Consider the following 18572-nt stretch of genomic DNA (forward strand, 5'->3'; position numbering starts at 1 on the left):
TTTTTATAAATTATTTGCCACAATATTCATCTATGCTTAAATCCACTGATTAACATTTTTTGTGACTGAATGTGTTCTACTTTTAGTTAATTTATGTTCAGTAGCATTAGTGATATGAGTTCCTTATCTGATTATTAGATTGTATTTTTTCCTTCTTAGCAACATGATGCAGAAGTTGAATACATAAGTGAAATTCTTAAGGAATAATGAAAGCAAGAGACTTAGATCCTTTTGATGCATTGAAAGAATTGAGTGATAACTTTAAAAAAACAGGTAAGATCTATTTTAATATATTTTAGGTAGTAAGACCTTCTAAAAACTGTATTTTTATATAATGAATAAGTAAATAGTAGAACATTTTGGCTAGAGAAAATTTTGATTTGATTAATGTTAGTTTTATTTTGAAACACTTACAAATATAAATAAAATAGTCTTAAACTGCTCTTGTATACCTTCTATATTGGAAAGCAAGTTAGATGCTTGAAAATTTGAAATTTTTTCTTTATTCTTTATGACATAATCTTCCTGTTTCCCAGACTAGCCTAAAATTCATGATCTGCTTGTCTCAGCCTTCTGAGTGAGCTGGGACAACCACTGTGCCCAACTCTAAAATTTTCTTAAAATTTAAATTTTTTTGTAGTTACTATATTACTAGATTAAAAATAAGTTAAAGAAAAAATCCTGATAAGCTGAAATAACTAAATTTTATACACTGATTTCTGGCTTTAAATCTTGCTATTTAACTGTAAATACACACCTAATAGATGAGACACAGAAGTAGGTAGGATTAGGGAACAGGAAGCCTTTCACAAAAAGACTTCAATTTGAAGCATTAAGTAAAGAAAGAATAGAAAATTTGAATAGACATATATGGCACATAGTTAACTTTAACATATGAGAATTCCAGGAAGAGAGGTACAAGATAATAGAGCAAAAGCTAAATATGATAGCCCAGAATTTTCCAAAACTGGTGAAAGATTCAAGAAACTGATACTACTGAGAAGGATAAATTTTAAAGAAAGAAATTATACACAGTCACACTACTTTAAAACTGCTGGAAACTTTAGATGTAGGTTAGAGGGGAAAGAATTAAAAAGTTGTAAAACCAAATTTTGGCATTTAAGAAAGAAATACCACTTATCTTAAAACTAGAATAAGAATACAGACAATTTCCCTTAATTTTAAAGCCAGCACAGCCTTCAATCTAAATCTTGACATTATAAGAAGGAAAGAAAATGGGACCAGTCTCTTAAGAATATACACACAGTCCTGGGGATATAACTCAATTGGTAGAGTGCTTGCCTGGCAAGCACAAGGCCCTGGGTTTTTTAAATTAACAAAGCTTAATCCAGTCATACAAATAATAATACAGCTAAATGGTATTTAGTTCAAGAAAACATGGGTGGTTTAACACTTGAAAATTAACATCTGATTAAAGGAGAAAAAAACATATGATAATTTCAATTGATATGAAATTCAGCAACAACAAAATAATTTCTATCTTACGATCAAAAAGTAAAGGGAAGAACAAGAATAGTATTGAAAGATAAGAAAAAATTAAGCAGTTCACCGATGCCTATGATTATAGTAATTCATAACATTACTTGATAGTGTCTCACAAGAAGTATATATGAAACTACACTCTGAAATGAATAAATCAAATTTAGCAGACCCTAGAAGTAAGATTACCATACAAAATCAAGTGTATTTCTATATGCCAACAGCAAAAATGAAATATTAAGTGCTATTTACTGAAAGGTCCCATATGTAGTATCATAAAAAAATAATTGACTACCCAGGAGTAAATCTAAAGAAAGATATGTAGGACATCTATCCTGAAAGTTACAAACAGTAAATTAAAAAGTAAAACCTAATTTGAGAGGTATGTTATGTTCATGAATGAAATACTCATTGTTGTATAAATTCAGGTCTTTTTCCATTTATTAGATACATGTTTATAATTGGATTACCATGTATGCAACTCAACAATTGTAACATATATATATATATATATATATATATATATATATTTGTTCAATAGAAATTTTACTTGAAAAGCATTTCTCATTACAATAAGTGCCTTTAAGATATTAGGGATCTTGCAAAATTTTCACAGAATGAAGGAAAACTTTCCTGGACACTACTAATGTTTACTAGAATATGGTGATTTTTAGCTGTGACCTACTTAATCATGAATGCTGCCTCTGTTTTGCTACATTGTTTGGTTAGGTAGACCAGATTGATAAACTTTTTTAATATGAAAAAGTTTTAGTTTTATATTTGAAATATTTAACTTCTTTCTCCCTAGTTAAATAAAGTAAGTGAAGAAAACAGGAAGATGGAACTTCAGGTTAAAAGAGTTCAAGCTCATCTCAATAACTTACAGGTAGATTGTCTGCTCCTCACAAAATAATTACATTTGGATTTGTTTACTTTTCATACAATCATTCTTTAATATATGGAGATGTACTATTACAGAGGAAGTATGAATTTATGACAACAAGAGATTGAAAGAGGATTCCCATGCTGCTCATGAAATGAAAAGTATAAAATGAGAATAAGTACCAGTTTCTAAAACTTCTAAGGTATGATGTGACTGAAAATTTCTTCAGAGAAAAATTTATTTTGTCCTCAAGTCTTTTTCTTTCATTTAGCAAGCATTCTTTTTGATATTCTTTTAGAGACAGATATCTCTAGAATATTGCAAATACATTTTTATTTGCAAAAACAAAATATTTTAGCAGTGTTTCAGGTACAGTAACTCAAATCATAAGATCTTATTGTTAATAATGACTTTATAATTTTGCATATCATGTTATTAGAATTTATAGTATAAAGACAGTAACTTTTCTGGAAAGAAGAAAATATGAATTCCTCTAGTGGTATTTCTTTACCTTTGGAAACCTTCAGATTTGTTAGAGTCTCTTAGATATATGATGATTTATACTGTAGAGTTAAAGCCAATTTTACTTTTCTGTCTTATCAAACATGAATCAAGAACATTCATGAAAATTCCTTATTTTGATAATAAAGTTCAGTTTTTTACCTTCATTTTTATGAGTTTCTTGCTTATCTTAGCCAGCATTAATGTTTTCAATATTAGTTGGTCATATTTGATTTGGAATATTTTTTACTTGTTTGGAGAAGTTATATCCTTAAAAATATATCTAAAATATGCTAAAAGCACATTAGGTGAATTCTTCTATAACTTTGATGAGATTATAAATTGACATAATTGTTTGATTTAATTTTTCACATATAGATATCACTTAATGGGCAAGTATATAAACTTCTAATGGTCTTCATGGACTGGATTTCACACCATCATCATAGCAAAGTAAAACATGAAGAATCTGGTATGGATGGTGAATAGCCGTTACTCAAATCTTCTCAGCAAAATGATATTAAAGAAAATTGTGTAAAGTTTTGATGTTTAAATTTGAAATATATGGTTTCAGTAGTTTTGAAAATTGAATAAGGAAAAGCCTTGGATATCGTATAAGTGAAAAATTTTGAAAGTAGCTTTGATAGAAAAATGACCACAGTCATAGTCACTTCAAAAAGTTTCATTTTGGACCCTATCAAACTAATTCACATATTTTTCTTAACGTGATAGGAATTTTTCTTTTCAAAAGTAGAGATTAGACATTAGTGTTGAAATAATTATATGTTAGAATTATAAATATACAGTTGTATGGATAATTATTCCTTTCCATAATTTTAGAATTTAGAACCTACTAGAACCTACTTGGTCTGTTATCATGAAGGGTTATAAAGATTTATTTTCAAGAGCATTCTAAAATCAAGGAGAAAGAACTCCTTTTCATTAAATTCATTTTTATACTAAAAATATGGGATACATCTTGTTTCTCTGTACATGAAGTAGAGGCATACTATTTGTGTAATCATACATTTACCTAGGGTAGTAGTTTTTGATTCATTCTGTTATTGTATTCTCCCCCCATCCATCCCACCCTTCTTATCCCTCTATAGAGTCCCTCCTTCCTCCATTTCTGCCCCTTCTCACCCCCTATATGTGTCATCATCTGCTTCTCAGTGAGATCATTCATCCTTTAATTTTTTGAGATTGGCTTATCATGCTTAGCATATTCTCCAACACCCATTTGCCTGGAAATGCCACAATTTTATTATTCTTTATGACTGAGTAATATTCCATGGTATATATATATATATATATATATATATATATATATATATATACCACAGTTTCTTTATCCATTCATCAATTGAGGAGCATCTAGGTTGGTTCCACAATCTGGCTATTGTGAATTGAACAGCTATGAACATTGTTGTGACTGTATCTCTGTAGTATGCTGATTTTAAGTCCTTTGGGTATAGGCCCAGGAGTGGGATAGCTGGGACAAATGATGTTTCCATTCCAAGTTTATTAAGGCATTTCCACACTGCTTTACAGAATGGCTGCACTAATTTGCAGCCCCACCAGCAATGTATGGGTGTACCTTTTTCCCCACATCCTCTCCAACATATGTTGTTGCTTGTATTCTTGATAATTGCCTTTCTAATTGAGGTGAGATGGAATCTTAGGATAGTTTTGATTTACATTTCTCTTATTACTAAAGATGTTGAACATTCTTTCATATGTTTGTTGATTATTTGTAGATCTTCTGTGAAGTGTCTGTTCATATCCTTAGCCCATTTGTTAATTGGGTTATTTATATTCTTGGTGTAGAGTTATTTGAGTTCTTTATATGTTCTGAAAATTAGTGCTCTATCTGAAGTATGAGTGACAAAGATTTTCTCCCACCCTGTAGGTTCTCTTTTGGCATTGCTCATAGTTTTCTTTGCTGAGAGAAAGCTATTTAGTTTGAATGTATCCCAGTTATTGATTCTTGCTTTTATTTCTTGAGCTATGGGTGTCCTGTTAAGAAAGTCTGATCCTAAGCCAACAAGTTGAAGATTTGGACTTACTTTATTTTCTATAAGATGCAGGATCTCTGGTCTGATTATAAGGTCCTTGATCCATTGTGAGTTGAGTTTTGTGCAGTGTGAGAGATAGGGGTTTAAATGCATATGGATTTTCAGTTTTCCCAGAACCATTTGTTGAAGAGGCTATCTTTTCTCCATTGCATATTTTTGGCATATTTGTCTAGCATGAGAAAATTGTATTTCTTTGGGTTTGTGTTTGTGTCCTCTATTCTGTACCATTAATCTAACCTGTCTATTTTGGTGCCAATACTATGCCATTTTTGTTACTATTGCTTTGTAGTATAGTCGAAGTTCTGGTATTGCGATATCCCCTGCTTCACTCTTCCTGCTAAGGATTGCTTTAGCTGTGCAGGGTTTCTTATTCTTTCAGATGAATTTCATGATTGCTTGATCTGTTTCTGTAAGGTACATCATTGGGATTTTATTCGGAATTGCATCAAAACTGTATAGCACTTTTGGTAGTAAGGCCATTTTGAGAATATTAGTTCTACCTACCCAAGAACATGGGAGATTTTTCCATCTTCTAAGGTTTTCTTTAATTTCTTTCTTTAGTGTGTTGTAGTTCTCATTGTGGAATTCTTTCACCTCTTTTGTTAGATTGATTCCCAAGTATTTTATTTTTTTCAATGCTATTGTGAATGGGGTAGTTTCCCTCACTTCTCTTTCTGAAGATTCTTCACTTATGTATAAAAATGCATTGTATTTATCAGCATTAATCTTATATCCTGCTACTTTACTGAATTCACTTATGAGTTATAAAAGTTTTCTGGGGGAATTTTCTGGTTCCTCTAAATATATAATCATGTCATCAGCAAATAGGGATAGTTTGAGTTCTTCTTTTTCTATTCATATCCCTTTAATTTCCTTGGTCTCTATAATTGCTCTGGCTAGGGTTTCGAGGACAATGTTGAACCAAGTGGTGAGAGAGGGCATCCCTGCCTGGTTCCAGTTTTTAGGGGGAATTATTTCAGTTTTTCACCATTTAGAATGATATCAGCCATGGGCTTAGCATAGATGGCCTTTACAATGTTAAGGATTGTTCCTACTATCCCTATTTTTTCCAGTGTTTTGAGCATGAAGAGATGCTCTGTTTAATCAATTGCTCTTTCTCCATCTATCAAAATAATCATGTGATTCTTGACTTTAAGTCTGTTGATATGGTGAATTACATTTATTGATTTCCATATGTTGAACCAACCTTGCATCCCTGGGATAAAACCCACTTGAACGTGGTGCAGTATCTTTTTAATATATTTTTGTATGTGATTTGCTAAGATTTTGTTGAGAATTTTTGCACCAATGTTCATTAAGGATATTGGTCTGAAATTTTCTTTCCTTGATGTGTCTCTGTCTGGTTTAGGTATCAGGGTGATATTGGCTTCACAGAATGAGTTTGGGAGGGTTTCCTCCTCCTCTATTTCATGAAATAATTTGAGAAGTATTGGAATGAACTCTTCTATAAAGTTTTTGTAGAACTCAGCTGAGAACCCATCTGGTCCCGGATTTTTCTTTGTTGATAGGCTTTTGATGACTTCTTCTATTTCATTATATGAAATTGATCTATTTAAATTGTGTATGACCTCCTGGTTGAGTTTAGGTAATTCATATGTCTTTAGAAAGCTGATGATGTCTTTGAGATTTTCTATTTTGTTGGAGTATAGGTTTTCAAAATAGCTTTTAATTATGTTTTGTATTTCAATCTTGTCTGTTGTGATATTTCTTTGTTCATTCCGAATTTTAATAATTTCTGTTTCTCTCCTCTTCTCTTGTTAGTGTGGCTAAGTGCTTATCGATTTTGTTTACTTTTTGAAAGAATGAACTCTTTATTTTGTCAATTTTTTGTATTGTTTTTTTGTTTGAATTTCATTAATTTCAGCTCTGATTTTAACTATTTCTTGTCTTCTGCTACTTTTAGTGCTGCTCTGTTCTTCCTTTTCTAGGGTTTTGAGTCATAGTGTTAGGGCATTTATTTGTTGAGTTTTTCTTCTTTTATTGAACGTGCTCCATGAAATAAATTTTCCTCTAAGAACTGCTTTCATAGTGTCTGAGAGATTTGATATGTAGTATCTTGCTTCTCATTTACCTCTAAGAATTTTTATATTTCCTTCCTGATATCTTCTCTTATCCATTCATCATACAATAGCATATTATTTAATCTCCAGGTTTTTGAGTAGTTTCTGTTTTTTATTCTGTCATTTATTTCTAATTTCAGTCCATCATGATCTTATAGAATACAAGGTACTATCTCTATCTTCTTGTATTTGCTAACAGTAGCTTTGTGGCATATTATATGGTCTGTTTTAGAGAAAGATCCATGTGCTGCTGAGAAGAAAGTGTATTCACTCTTTTTTGGATGATATATACTGTAAATGTCCATTAAGTCTAAATTATTGATTGTGTTTTTGAGATCTATGGTTTCTTTGTTCAATTTTTGTTTGGAGAATCTGTCCAGTGGTGAGAGAGATGTGTTAAAATCACCTAGTATTATTGTGTTGTGATCTATTTGATTTCTAGCATTGAGAAGGATTTGTTTACTGTTCATGGATGAGCCATTCTTTGGGGTATAGTTTTTTATGATTGTTATATCTTGCTGATTTATGCTTCCCTTAAGCAGTATGAAATGTCCTTCTTTATCCCTTCTGACTAACTTTTGCTTGATGTCCACATTATCTGATATGAGGATGGATACTCCGGCTTTTTTGCTGTGTCCATGTATATGGTATGTTTTACCTCATCTTTTCACCTTTAGTCTGTGGGAATCTCTTTGAGATGAGTCTCTTGCAGGCAGTAAATTGTTGGATCATTCTTTTTAATCTAATCTGTCAGTCTATATCTTCTGTTTGATGAGTTCAGGCCATTAATATTCAGGGTTATTATTGAGATATGATTTGTATTCTGGGTCATTTGGTTCATTTTTATTTTTTTGACAAGACTTGATTTCTCCTTTATTTGGTTGTTCTTTTAGGGTAGTTCCTCACTTTGCTGATTTACATCATTGTTTTTTATCTTTTCCTCATGGAATATTTTGCTGAGAATGTTCTCTAATGCCGGCTTTCTTTTTGTAAATTCTTTTAGCTTTTGTTTATCATGGAAGGATTTTATTTCATTGTCAAATCTGAAGGTAAGTTTTGCAGGGTATAAAATTCTTGTTTGGCATCCATTTTCTTTCAGTGCTTGAAAAATGTTGTTCCAGGCCCTTCTAGCTTTTAGAGTCTGGATTGAAAAATCTGCTGATATTCTTATTGGTTTCTCCCTGAATGTAATTTGATTCTTTTCTCTTGCACCCTTTAAAATTCTGTCTTTATTTTGTATATTTTAGTTATTTTCATTATAATGTGCCTTGTTGTGGGTCTCTTGTAATTTTGTGTATTTGGAGTCCTATAAGCCTCTTGTACTTGATTTTCGATTTCATTCTTCAGATTTGGTAAATTTTCTGATATTATTTCATTGAATAGGTTGTTCATTCCTTTGATTTGTTTCTCTGTGCCTTCCTCAATCCCAATAATTCTTAAATTTGGTCTTTTCATGATGTCCCATAGTTCTTGTAGATTCTGTTCATGATTTCCTACCATCTTCTCTGTTTGGTCAACTTCGTTTTCAAGATTAAATATTTTGTCTTCAATATCTGATGCTCTGTCTTCCCAAGTGTTCTATCCTATTGGTTATGCTTTCTATGGAATTTTTAATTTGGTTTATTATTTTCTTCATTTCAAGGATTTCTGTTTGATATTTTTTTCAATATTTCTAACTCTTTATTGAAACGATCTTTTGCTTCCTGTGTTTGCTCTTTAACTGTTGATTGGTGCAATCATTCAATGCCTGCATTAGCCCTTTCATCTCATCCTTCAATGCCTGCATTTCCTCTTTCATCTCCTAATTTGCTTCCCTGATCATTTTGATTATGTACTTTCTAAACTCCCTTTCTGACATTTCTTCTGCCATGCTGTCATTGGATATTATTGCTCTACCATCTAGGTTTCTTTGGGACATTTTATTCCCTGTTTTCTCATATTGTTTAGGTATCTATCCCGCTAGTAGAGAAACTCTGGGATATTGCAGATTTTCTCTCTTGACTAATATTTCCTCTGTAGATTTCCAATAACTCACCTCTTAGCCTTCAGAAGCCTGAAGTCTTGAAGGAACTTGGTAATGTGGTGCTCCACTAGGAAGCTGGCATTGTACAGGTGGTGGCCTTCAGGTGGGGCATATTCCCTTGTGGATCTGATTTGCTCCCGAGTCCCTCAATACCTCCTCTTCTTGGCTTCTGGGTCTTGTCAAAGGTCTTCTAGCCTCCTGTAGGTTTCTCAGGAAGGGAGTTGCCCTTCCAATAATGATGGCCATGCCCTCAGGTAATTCAAAATGCCTGGTCCAACCTATAAAGAATCCTCTGCCTAACTCCATGATGGCAACAAACCACAGCATGGTGGTCAGGCTGGGTTGTTCAGTGGTTGTGTCTTTATTTGGTCTGGTGGTTGGGCAGGTTGGTTACCCACCATCCCACTCCAGAAGGCAGACAGGTTGGGTGCCCACCTGCTACCTCCATGATGCAAGCACCCTGACTCTCCCTTCAACTCGCTCCACAACTAATGAGAAAGAACTCCTTATATTACTGACATTAAATTGAATATTGGTGCTAATGATTTCTAAATAGGAAAAGATATTTAGAGATTGATGGTTAGATTCCATAAGAAATACATGAAAAAGTTGAAGAGTTGGAATTATGAGTGATATTGGTTAAACTATAATGCTTTATTCTATGTGTGCACAAATATGTAGTAACAAATCCCAAGATATATACAACTATAATGCAAGAATAAAAAAAAATTAAAAATTAAAAAGAAAGAAGTGGAATTCAAGGAGTCAACCTATCATTATTTCTGTCTTTGACAATGAATGACCATGAATGGTGGAATGTGCGTGACTTATAGAAGCTGGAAATTGCCCTTATCTTATAAGTGAGCAAAGATATGGTGATCTCAGTCCTACCACTTGAAAGCATTTTATTCTGCCAACAACCTGAATAACCAAGGAACTGGATCATTTCCAACATCCAGAATGGAACATAGTTTCTGTAGACATCATGATCATCATGACCAATTAAGTCTGAGATCCAGATCAGACTTACAGCCTACAGAACTATAACATAAGTGGGTTGTTTAAATATTAAGTTTGTGGTAAATTGTTATGGTGGTGATGGGGACAAATGAACCTTTATATAGAATTTTATCACCAAATCAAGTATTCCCCTATGCCAATGCTAACCTTAACTTAGAATATCTGCTAATTATGAAGGCCTGCAGTATTTAAGTTCTGGAGAGAAATTCCATTTTGTAGGACTAGATTATGTGAAGGCACGGTCATAAGACATTAAAGCTAACAATTGGCAATTTTAAAAAAATGGAATCTGAATCATATATAACTACATCAGTTTAATGGCAAAAGAATGTAATATTTATAACATATACCTTGGGATTTTCTTGGTCATCTTTATAGATATTCTTTTTTATTTATTTTTATTGAGAATAAATAGGATACATGTTGTCTCTCTGGTTCTACATGAAGTAAAGGTGTACCATTTGTGTAATCATACATTTACATAGGGTAATGGTGTTGGATTCTTTCTGTTATTTTTTTCCTTCTCCTCCACCCCTCCCACCCCTCTTTTCCCTCTATAAAGTCTCTCCTTCCTCCATTTTTGCCTCCCTCTCACCCCCCATTATATGTCATCATACGCTTATCAGTGAGATTATTTGTCCTGTGGTTGTTTGAGATTGGCTTATCTCCCTTAGCATGATATTCTCCAATTTCATCCATTTAGCTGCAAATGCCATAACTATATCATTCTTTAGGACTGAGCAATATTCCATTGTATATATTTACCACAGTTTCTTTATGCACTCATCAATTGAAGGACATCTAGGTTGTCTTGATTTAATTGGAATTTGCAATTTTTGCTGAGCATAGATTCTTATATCTAAAATAATGTTTCACCTTACTGATATGTTAATAAAGGTAAAGCAATCTTAAAGCTTAAAAAAAGTATTAATAGAATAAGAAAAGGTTAAATAGTACCAAATTAATGAATTAGTTAATTGAATATTTATGACCAACATAAGCAAGTATTTATATCATTCATATTTTCTGATTTTAAAATAATGTTATCCTTTTTAAAATTTTTTTTTCCTTTGGTATGAGAATAACAAGATGAAAGTGTAAACCACTTTGGTGAGTCTTATATTTATTATAAGAATACTACTATAACTCAAAAGTAATTTCAAATAGTAATCTCTTTTTTTTGCAGTACTGGGGATTGAACTCAGGGTCTTGTGCTTGTGAGGCAAGCACTCTACCAGCTGAGCTATCTCCCCATCCCAAAGAGTAATCTCTTTAGAAATTAACCTTTGGATCCTTCTGACACATTTGGTTATGTATTTTACCACAGTTGTGACCCATTATCATTTAAGGATGGGTTTAATACTTAAAAATGCAAAAAGCCTCTGGGAACTAAGGGTAGTCAATTAGATAGATGATCAGACTGGATATGCCTTACAAAACTTAATTTTCTTGTGTGATTCAAGAATAGATGAGTGGGATATTTCCAAAGAAATTGAGAATGGAAAAATGTTGTAGCATGAAGTAGAGTCTGAAAAGAATAGATATATTACAGCTAATGGTTACAAAATTGTGAACTATGCATCAACATGTTAATCTAGGAATATCCAAACTCTTATAATCCCCTGGAAACAGAAAACTAACTATAATATGTAGACCAGGACATGTTTGGGAAGACTCCAGAGACCAGTTGAAATGCTGTAGCAAACAGGTCAATGTGCAGCCAAAAAAGGAATCCATCAAAAGGAATAGGAAAAATTGTGGGATTTTGCATGTCCATGTCCCACCCCCCCCCCACAGTACAAATGCAACCAGGAAGAATCTCCCATATCCCATATCCTCCTTTGGAATGGAAGCAAAAGTATGGACTGTGCAGTCAATGTTTTGACTTATCTAGAGACTGCTCCCAGTACTGGTGTCTTGTCTTGCCTATTGGATTTTGTCTTGCTGAAGAAAATGATGGCATAGTTTGGAAGATGAACAAAACAGGTGAATGCCATACCATGTTAGAGCTTCAGAGATGTGTACTTTTGCACAAAGAAGTCAGAAGAATCATGGGCTTCTGAGAAGAAACAAGAAAGACTGTTTGAGGAATTCAAGACAATATAAAGTGTAGAAGACATATCTCTCAGAAAAATCCGAGAGGTCTTACAGTCTCTAGCCAGGCTGATAGATGAAATTATTCCCTGCATGAAGCTACTTGTATAGACTTGGAAAGGTGGTTGTTTTTCAAATACCCAAACTGGGGGTGGGGCATTGGGGTTAGTGAGAATCACAAGTCATCCAAAGAAACAAGGACATTAGTTCAATGTCCTTGAACTAATGTTCAATTAAATGAACAAAAATCACGTTCCAAATCCTGACCTTGAGGAAATGCAGATCTCTAAAGTTTCTGAAAATTTTAAAACTGTCTTAAAGATACTCAGTGGATCAAAAGAGAACACAGACAAAACAAAATTGGGAAAATGATGTATGAACAAAGTGAGTATCAGCGAAAGGATGGAAATTATAAGAAAGGATCTGTTTCAGTCAGCTTTTTTACCACTGTGACCAAAAGACCTGATGAGCAATTTTAGAGGAGGAAAATTTTATTTGGCACTCAGGTCTAGACTTGAATTTGGATGCCTATTTTCAGAGGTCTTGATTCACAGATAACTGACTTCATTGTTCTGGGCCTGAGCTAAAGCAGAACACCATCGTGGAAGGGTGTGGAGTAGGCAAACTGTTCAGCACATAACAATCAGAAATCAGAGAAAGCTCCACTCATGAGGGGGAAAATTATACCCTAAAGAAAAACCCCCAGTTACTTACCTCCTCCAGTCACATCCTAAGTGCCTACAATCACCACCCAGTTAATCCATCCACGTGGATTAACATGTTGATTAGGTTAATGCTTTTAAACCCCATTGGTAAACTTACTTGTATTGCCTTACACATGAATTTTTTGGAGTGATACTGCATATCTGAACATAAGAGGAAAACAATGTCTGATATGAAAAATTCACTATTAGACTTGATCAAACCAAAGTAAGCATCAGGAAACTTGACAGGTCATTTAAAATAAATTAAGAACTGTAAAAGAAAAAATCTGAAGATAGAGAACTTAAAGGACTCATAGGATACCATCATGTGGACCAATGCACAAATTATGGGAGTCACAAAAAAGAAGAGAGAGGAAGAAGGGGCAGAGAGCTTAGCTGTAGAATTAATGACTGAGGAGTGCTTTTTCTGAGAAAAGAAATAGGCATCCAAATTCAAGAAGCTAAAGAAACTCCAGCTATGAAATCCAGAGAACTACATCAAGATACAATATAATCAAATTTTCAAGTCAAAGACAAAAGGATCTTAAAAGTCAAAGACAAAGTTGCAGGAGAAAAACAGCTTGTCAAACACAAAGAAATCTGTGTAAGGATTTTATCAGATTTTCAGCAAAGACCTTACAAGCCAGAATACAGTAGAATAGCATATTTCAAGTGAAAGTAAAAAAAAAAAATGTCAAACAAAGGGTACTTTATTCAGTGAAGTCATTTTTCAGAAATAAAGGAGAAAGTAAGTCTTTCTTGGATAAACAAAAACATTAGAACTGCCCTACAAGAAGTTCTAAGTGAAATCCTTCCAGTTGAAATGTAAGTACATTAGACATCAAATATAAAGTCATATGAAAACAAAATTATCTGGTAAAGGTAAATATATGGACAAATATAGTAAGTAGTTGTATTGTAATTTTGGTGCAAAGCATGTACTCTGAAAACTACAGAAGATTATGAAAGAAATTAAACCTTATATGTAAGTTTTGAATTTATATTTTTCATCCCATGTACAAGCTGTTTTTTTTTCCTACAAATAATTTTTTGTTTTGTTTTGTTTGCATTGGGAGCAGTGTAAAGGAAAGCAGAATGTTTTGTGAGTTTTGCTTCAGTGACTTTAGGAAAAATTTAAAGTCCTAAACTCTGGTTAAAATAAAATAAAAAAAAATAAAAATCTCTAAATAATGAACAGACATGATCAGGGAGACAATATTCTTAAGATTCCAGTACTCCTCAATTTAATCTACAGCCTCATTATATCCTTTATCAAAATCCCAGCTAGCCTCTTTGCAGAAATGTGGCGAGCCGTCTTGCCACCATGATAAGATGGCGCTGGTTTCCTGAAGTGCTTTCTAGATAAACAAGCCCATATATGGTTGAGCCAAATGTTGCAAGTGGGAGCACCTATGAACATAGGCCAAGTGGCAGGAGTAGATTGGCTATTGCAAGAGTATAAAAGTGTATGAATTCGGCCCTAAGAAAGAAGAAGAAAAACCATGGTTTTATAATAATAAGGTCCTTATTAAATTGCTGAAGGAAGATTCCTGTGTCGTGCTTTCTTGCGGGCGAGGGACACGACAAGTGGTGCCGAAACCCGGGAATCAGAACTTTCAGTGGTCAGGGGGTGCACCGGTAAGTACCACAGGTAAGTGGGGTCTGTGGACTTGGATTCAACCGACTTTGTGTAGTCAGTCAGCAAAGATAAATTCAACCGACTTTGTGTAGTCGGTCAGCAAAGATAAATTCAACCGACTTTGTGTAGTCGGTCAACAAAGAAAGATATTTTGTTTTCGCTTTCATTCTGCTTGCTCTGAATGCTGCTTTCATTATGGGCAATTCTCCATCTAGTTCATTAGTACAGCCTTTAGATTTTTTGTTGCGCTCTAAAGAGCTCAAGGTTAAACGCAGTACTTTAGAAACATTCCTTGTAAGAATTGATAAGGCAGCCCCATGGTTTGCTGTCTCTGGAAGCTTGACTCCTGCCAGCTGGGATAAGTTGGGAAAAGATTTGGATTTCCTTCAGGAGCAGGGACAATTGGAGAAAGGGGTGATACCGCTATGGAAATTAATAAAAGGATGTATTCTTGATGGTAGATGTCAGGAAGCTATTCATAAAGGACAGGAAGTTCTTGAACAAACTACATGAGGAGAAGTCCGAGGATTCTATGAGTACTTCCAGCAAACTTAGTGCAGGAGAACAGGTTTATGGAACTATTCCAAAGAGGAGACTATACCCATATTTAAAAGCCCTTAGAACACCAGAAGATACAGGGGAGTCAGAATCAGACAGTGATGAGGAAGTGAAAGAGCTAACGCAGCACTTACGGAAGATGAAGATAAAAGAAGGGGGAACTAAAAGGCAAAAAGATTTTAGACAAAAGGACTATGAGGAAGAACAAAAGCCAGCTCTAGCCTATGATCCTCCCCCATATGTGGGAGGGGTTCCAGGCACGGGTAGAGCTTTTAACTCTGCAGCTTGGAGGGCTGCCCATGTAGAGTTGGGGTTTGCCTGTCCTGTATTCCAGGACAATGATGGGGGAAGACATCAGGAACCCATAGAATTTAAAATGATAAAGAATATAGCAGAATCTGTCCGCACTTATGGTGTGGATGCTGCTTTTACTATTGCCCAAATAGAGGGGCTCAATAGATTCTGCATGACCCCCTCGGAGTGGGCCAGCTTAGTGAAAGCTTGTGTTTCCCCAGGTAAATATTTAGACTGGAGAGCCTTTGTGTTAGAGGGGGTTAATGAACAGGCTGCATGCAACCAAGCTATGGGCGAACCTGCCTGGGATGTGGATATGCTTCTAGGGCAGGGTAGATTTGCCAATCAGCAAACAGGCTTTCCATTAGAGGTTTATGAACAAATTAACAAGATCTGCATTGCTGCCTGGAAAGCACTTCCTAATAAAGGAGAAGTGCGAGGTAACCTAACAAAAATTGTCCAAGGCCCCACAGAAGCTTTTTCAGATTTCGTGGCTAGAATGGTAGATGCAGCAGGGAAGATCTTTGGGGATGCTGATGTAGCCATGCCTTTAATTAAACAATTAGTATATGAGCAATGCACAAGAGAATGCAGAAATGCTATTAATCCATTTAAAAGCAAAGGCATAGAGGCATGGATGAAAGCTTGTAGAGAAATAGGCGGCCCATTAACAAATGCAGGCTTAGCCGCTGCCTTCCTTCAACTTTCTAACAGGACTTCCTCCGGAGATAGGAGGTGTTATTCTTGTGGACAAGAAGGACATTTCAGGAGAGAGTGTCCTAGTATACATAAGGTAGAAAGGATAAATAACGCTCCTCCAAATCGCCTCCCGGGGGTGTGTCCTAAGTGTAAGAAAGGAAAACATTGGGCTCATAAATGTAGGTCCATGAAAGATATCCATGGCCGGTTTATTGAAAGGATTGATTCAAAAAACAGCTGGAAGGGCCCCTGTCCTCAGGGCCCGCAAATATATGGGGCCACAGAGGAAGTAACCAGGCCGGACGAGTATTGGCCGTCTCTGAGACACCCCAAGAGCCCAGGAGAGCCACTAAAGGTTCCGCAGGAGTTGACCTCTGTTCCACCACCAGACTCATTTTATCACCTAAAATGGGTGTTCAGGTGATTGACACTGATTTTAAAGGATCTTTGCCACAGGACACTGTAGGTTTGCTCATTGGGCGAGCCTCTTCAATCTTACAAGGTCTTCATGTCTTTCCTGGAGTGATTAATCCAGATGCGGTGGGTTCTGTTAAAGTCATGGTGGAAGCTCCAAAAGGCATTGTGTCCATCTCCCCCGGAGATCGGATTGCTCAGCTGCTCTTGCTGCCTAGCCTACATAAATATTTCAAAGCTGATGTCATTAATAGAACTAGTGAACAGATTGGGAGTACAGAAGGGAATAGCGCTTATTTAACTCTAGATTTGAACACACACCCTTTGGTAACTCTAAACGTAGAAGGCAAACCTATCCTGGGGTTAATGGATACAGGGGCAGATCGTAGTATTATCTCTAAAAAAGATTGGGCTAGGGGGTGGCCAGTCCAGACTTCTGATCACTCACTCAGAGGGCTTGGATATGCTCAAGCTCCTCAAATTAGTTGCAGATTACTTTCCTGGCGGGACACTGAGGGACATGCTGGACAGTTTATTCCCTATGTACTTGACCTCCCATTTTCTTTATGGGGACGGGATATCTTGAGTGATATGGGATATCAGCTCAGTAATATTTACTCTCCAGAGTCTCGTCAACTGATGTTGAAAATGGGATTTAAACCTAGTCTAGGATTAGGAAAAAACTTACAGGGAAGGAAGAGTCCGGTGCCAGCCAGGAAAGATACGGATGGAAAGGGTTTCGGTTTTTCATAGGGGCCACTGAGACGCAGATACCCATTACCTGGAAAACAGAGGAACCAGTATGGGTGTCTCAGTGGCCTTTACCCTCTGTCAAGCTGGCTGCAGCACATGAATTAGTTCAAGAGCAGTTTGATTTAGGACATATTAGACCTTCCACATCTCCCTGGAATACTCCAATATTTGTTATTAAAAAGAAGTCTGGTAAATGGCATCTGTTACATGATTTAAGAGCAATTAATGCACAGATGCAGATAATGGGTCCAGTTCAGAGAGGGTTGCCACTACTTTCCACTATTCCAGATCACTGGAGAGTCATGTGTATAGATATTAAGGATTGTTTCTTTTCTATTCCACTGCATCCTCGAGACTCAGAGCGCTTTGTTTCACCCTCCCAGCCTGCAATCATGGAAAACCTGATCTCTGATTTGAGTGGATAGTGTTGCCTCAAGGCATGGCTAACAGTCCTACTTTATGTCAGTTGTTCGTTGGTAAGACTCTTGAACCACTCAGGAAGAAATTTACAGGGTTTAAATGTATTCATTACATGGATGATATTTTATTAGCAGCTAAGTCGGAAGAGCTGCTTTCTGAAATCTACTATGAGTTAATTTGGCTTTTAGAACTGCGAGGATTACATATTGCTCCAGAAAAGGTTCAAACAGGAAGCATAGTAAACTTTCTTGGAGCAAAAATTTCCTCACAAGGTATTGCTCCCCAAAAAATAACTATTAGGACTGAGGATCTTCACTCATTGAATGATTTCCAAAAACTGCTAGGGGACATAAATTGGATCAGGAGTTATCTGCATATTCCCAATGTTGATTTACTTCCCTTATATGACATCCTTAAAGGTGACCCTGATCTCTCTTCTCCTCGGAAATTAACTCTTGAGGCCAGACTGGCACTCCAAAAGGTTGAAAAGGCTATTCAAAATGCCAGTTTTACTAGATTACAAGGAGATAAGCCTGTGCAGCTTTGTATATTGCCCGCGCTCAGGCAGCCAACTGGAGTTTTATGGCAAGAAGGTCCATTGTTATAGATTCATCCACATGTTTCTCCTGGACGTTCTTTAGAACATTACCCTGATGCTGTCGCCTCTTTAGCTCTACTTGGCATTCAGCAGAGTATTCAGTTTTTTGGTATTCTTCCAAATTCTATAATTACTCCCTATACAACCAAACAAATTCAGATACTCAGTGCTACTTTGGATAATTGGGCCATCTTGAGATGTTCCTTTCCAGGGGAAATTGAAAATCATTTTCCCTCTCATCCACTCCTTGCATTTGTTAGGGAACATCCGATTATATTTCCTAGAATAACATCTACTGTTCCTTTGTTGAAGGCTT

The 18572-nt window shown here is 35.4% G+C and overlaps 1 pseudogene; it reads left to right on the forward strand.

The window, feature by feature from the left end:
• The first annotated feature begins 2338 nt into the window (after positions 1-2338).
• LOC124975147 (coiled-coil domain-containing protein 138-like) overlaps positions 2339-18572 on the forward strand; it is a 34972-nt pseudogene continuing 18738 nt past the window's right edge.

The sequence above is a fragment of the Sciurus carolinensis genome, unplaced genomic scaffold (genome assembly GCF_902686445.1).
Source record: "Sciurus carolinensis unplaced genomic scaffold, mSciCar1.2, whole genome shotgun sequence".
Lineage (NCBI taxonomy): Eukaryota > Metazoa > Chordata > Mammalia > Rodentia > Sciuridae > Sciurus > Sciurus carolinensis.